Source organism: Nicotiana tabacum, chromosome 12 (genome assembly GCF_000715075.1).
Source record: "Nicotiana tabacum cultivar K326 chromosome 12, ASM71507v2, whole genome shotgun sequence".
Lineage (NCBI taxonomy): Eukaryota > Viridiplantae > Streptophyta > Magnoliopsida > Solanales > Solanaceae > Nicotiana > Nicotiana tabacum.
The window spans coordinates 110,687,400-110,692,542 of NC_134091.1; positions in this window are offsets into that span (position 1 = coordinate 110,687,400).

The window sequence follows — 5,143 nt, forward strand, 5'->3', positions numbered from 1 at the left end:
TATCCTTAGCTCCACGGTGGGCACCAAATTGTTTAACCCGAAAAACGGATAGAGTTGAATTTATACGTAGTTCTAAGGATACGTGATATAAATTGATACAAATTGGGAAAGATATGTAAAAGAATATCAAAATTAGTTATAAAAGAAATGAATGCAAACTGAATGAACTAGTTGTCCTAAGACTTCAAGTTTTATCACCTCCAAATTGAATGAAGAACGATTGGTAGAATAAACAATATGACTAAATATCAAAAGCCAAAAAAAGATAGTATTTTCTCTCTTTTCTATATATCTCAGAATCAAAAAATATCTCAGAATGAAAGTGTGTCCATTACAAATGATAACCACTCTTAATATAGTGGGGGAATTCCATTTTGGATATAAATAAAAATACATAGTGGGGATCCCATGATATATGAATTAATTAGCTTTTCCATGATTCAAGTCATGATTTCCGCCGAGATTCTCTCCCCAAATGTGACTATAGCGGATTTTTTATTTCCTGGCTCGATCTCAATCTTGACCGGTCTCTGGGTCTCGAGTTCGATCTCGACTCGATCTCTATATTGATCGGTATCTAGGTCTTGAGCTCGATCTTGACTCGATTTCGATATTGATCGTTCTCTGGGTCTCGAGCTCGATCTCGATATTGATCGGTCTCTGGGGCTCGAGCTCGACAATCTAACTTCGTATCATGGCCCGATATTACAATGATAGACCTTATACCATCATGTTCCAATCCCGATTAGTCATACGAAGGGCATACTCGGTTTTGACCGTATACGATTATCTCTTTCCCTATTTCAAGACATGCATGACTGAGACAAAATGTTTGACATTATGGGTGTGTTTGGTGTGGGGGAAAGTATATTTTTAAAAATAAGTTTTAATTTTTTATATTTAGTTGGCACAAATATTTGGAAAAATTATTTTTATAAACTCATTTTTCTCCAATTTCAGAAATGTGACTTTCATGCCAAAATGATGATTTTTTTTTCTGAAACTCTTTTTCAACATTCTTACCCCGAATCCACCATTGCCTCCCTTTCCAACCCAGCCCACCCTCCACCCGTGATATCCCGTCCTGCCAACCCTTGCCTCTACTCCTTATCCCCCAACCTCGCACCCCACCCGGTCTACCCCTCACACCCTACCCACCCTTGGCACCCCCAACCAACTCAACTCCCTCTCCCCGCCTCTCGGCCCACCAACTCCCGCCACCCTCCCCCATAACCCCCTCCACCAGAACGAAAACCCTAACCCGAAACTTGACACCCAACCTCCGTACCCTCTCATCGGAGCCCACCCTCCCCTACCTCCAGCCACCTTATTCCCCATAGTATGTTCCATAATTATATATAAATTCTTTTAGGATAATATTTCCTACTTACTAACTAAGAATTTTAGGTGCAAAATATTTCCTTTATACCAAATACACCTTATATCAAAGTATAGTTTGTAGTATTATGAATATGGATATTAGTATAATTTTTTTTGTATATCAAATTAGAAAATGTATGCCATCCGAATTTTCTTTACTTGTTGCGGATAAAACCAATTTAGGCCATTAAAAGATAAAGTTCCTCTTCGTCCCCACTTTGTACTGGTAATTTAATCTACTTCTCATTTTATAGAACGTACATATTACTGCATCTTCTTATGTGTATTTGTAATGATCCGACCGGTTGTTTTGAGCATTTTTATGTCGCTCGGTAATTTGAGGGCATGCGTAGCTCCGTATGATGTATTATGACTTGTGTGAATCGTCGTTTTTGATTTTCAGGTTAATTAGAATCGATTTGGAAGAATGAATTTCATGATTTAAGCTTTAAGTTGGAAGAGTTGACCAAGTTTGACTTTTGTGAATTTGACACCGGAACAAAGTTTTGAGGGCTCCGTTAGGTCCAGATGGTTATTTTGGACTTGGGCGTATGCCCAGATTTGCATTTGGATATTTCTAGAAGGATTCAGCGCTAATTGGCAAAAGTTAGAAATTTGAAGGTTTGAAAAGTTCATGAGTTTGACCGGGAGTTGATTTTGATGGTATCGGATTCTGATTGGGGTTCTGGAAATTGGATTAACTTTGTTATGTCATTTGGGACTTGTTAGTATATTCGGATGGGGTACCGAGGTGCCCGAGTGAGCTCCGAGCGAGGTTCAAACCATTTCTCATTCTTATTTGGTTGCTGGTAGCTGCTGGTACTGGTGTTGCACACCTGCGGTTGAAGTTGCGCAGGTGCAATGGTTGCAGAAGCGACAAAGGAGTTGCAGGAGCGGATGTGATGCTGGAGCAGGGCTCCGCAGATGCGAGAGTTGGGACGCACCTGCGGAAGCGCAGAAGCGGTGCGTTGAGTCGCAGGGGCGAGGAAGTTCGCAAGTGCGATGGCAGTGCCGCATCTGCAGTCGCGCAAATGCGAAATGTTATTCTGAAGATGCGGTGCCAACTAGGTTCTGGGGTTCTCGCAGAAGCGAGATTAATACCGCATAAGCGGTGGTCGCAGATGCGACAATGTGACCGCATATGCGGAAATGCTGGGCAGAACTATATTTTCGAAGTCTTAGTTCTTGTTTCACATTTTGGGATTTTGGAGCTTGGTTTGGGTGACTTTGTAGAGGAAATTCACCATGTGACTTGGGGTAAGCATTCTTGACTCACTTGTAATTATATTTCATGAATCTATTCTCGTTTTTGGTATTTGGTTGATAATTTCAAAAGAGAAATTGGGGGTTTTAGCCTAAAGTTTTATAGAGTTAGTTTTTGAGTTTTGAACATCGATTCAGAGTCGAATTTGGGTGAAACTAGTATGGTTGGACTCGTAATTGAATATGTTATCAGATTTTATAAGTTTCGTCGAGTTTCGAGGCGCGGGCCCGAGTTGGATTTTTGGGTTGATTTTGGGATGTTAATTAAAGATTCGACCTTTATCGATTGGGTTTGTTTTCTTTGGAATTAATCGATGTATTTTAGTTGCGTTTGGCTAATTTCGAGCCGTTCGGAGGTCAGTACGCGCTGGATGGAATGTTTAGAGCATCTCTTGGCTTGCTCGGTATTGTATTTGGCTTGTTCGAGGTAAGTGACACTTCTAAACTTGGTACTGAGGATATGAAACCCCGAATTACGAGTTATGTGATTGATGTTGAGCTGACGCACAAGCTAGGTGACGGGCATGTGGGCGTGCACCATGTGAATTGTGATTTAGTCGATTCCATGGAACTCTATAGCTATCTTATCTGAACATTTTGATTGTACTCTATGTGTTAGAGCATTTGAGCTGTAATTTATGTTAGAAATCATGTTTAGGCTATATGCTAGTACTATCGGGACCCACAATGGTCGTTCTTTGCTATTGAGTTATTTGCTTAATTGCAGTTATGTACTCAGTCGCATTCATCATTTCATATCATATCTCAGTCTTTGTTATCGTATATTGTCACATCTCGTATCATTGATTAGGGCTGCTTAGCATGAGTGTTGTGAGCTCGAGAAACTGGAGAGATTGATGGCTGAGTGAGGTCGAGGGCCTATTGTGAGTCATATTTATGGGTTCGGGCTTCACGCCATAGCAGACTTTATTGATTCACGCCAGGATTTGGCTTATTATAGCGCTTGGGCTGGATCGGCCCTTTCGGAGTCTGCACATCCACAATGGGCGCAATTTTTAGAAATCAATTAAATTTGGGTTGGATCTGTCCTGTGTCACGACCCAATTTCACATATATGTCGTGATGTCGTCCAACATTACAGCTAGGCCAGCCAACTAGTGAATTAAACATATATTAATTTCATAAATAATTATCCGAGTAATTAAACTCTTCTTACTTGCAAGAATTAAGAAAATATGAAGGATCTGATAAATTAAAAACCAAGAAAATAATTAAATCCAAAATTCGACTAGTGTGTGTGCCAAGACCTGGTGTCACAAATGTACGAGCATCTAGTAGATTATACAAAAATTATAAATATTGTCTGTAAAATAGACAGAATACAAATACAAGAAGAGGCACTAATTGCTGCTGAACGGCTCAGAAAGGCAGCTCACCACTAAGCCTCTGGATAACGTGGATATGCGTCGATAGGTCCACCTATAGCACCTGTCTCAGGTCCTGCACAAAAAGTGCAGCAAACGTAGCATGAGTATGTAAACAACGTGTACCCAGTAAGTATCAAGTCTAATCTCGAAGAAGTAGTGACGAGAGGTCGACTTTGACACTCACTATGGGTCAATAATATTAAAATAGAATATTTTAATAAACAAGATTTATGTGAATAACAATAATTTTCTTAACAAGCGGAAATAATTAATTCCTTCAATTTCAATAATTTCCAATTTATCAATTAGCTTCACAAGCTGCAATAAAATATCAAGGTATCGTGACTTTATTATTATTTGGCACGATTTCTGCCGAGGTCGTTCGGCCCGGTCCAGAGTGTTGTGTACACTGCCGAGGGACGTGCGGTGTATATATATATATATATATATATATATATATATATATATATATATATATATATATATATATATATATATATATATATATATATATATATATACATATATATACTTTCAAAATAGTGCATATGCATCATCATTTGATTTACAAGCATATACAAGTATTTTCATAATTTTCCATAATTTTTAAAGGCTTTAAATAAATTTATTTCCACATTCTTATTATATAAATAATCATTAATTACCTTACAAATAATTTTTATGATGATTTTATCATCTAAACTCATAATTTACACCCATATTAGGTTTTAAATATTTTTAGTATATTTGTTATAATTACATTTGCATTTTAAAGGCTAAAATTGCATATATTTGCAAAAATAGCCTATATGTACTTATAATTACTTTATTTATGCCAAAATAACCTTTTTATACTTTTATAATGTTAAAAAACTATTTTTATTTATTTTTATGCACAAATTATATTTTTATTATTTATTTATTATTTTTTACAAATTATTTATTCGTTAAATTTGGGTATTTTAAAATCTGGCCCCATTTTTTAATTAAATTTGGACCTAAAACTACCCAAACCAACCCAATTTGCCTAAGCCCAATACCCTACCCATTCATTAAAACCCAACCCCAATCCGCCTAAATCCTGGTTGTTAATCAAATATGATCAACGACCC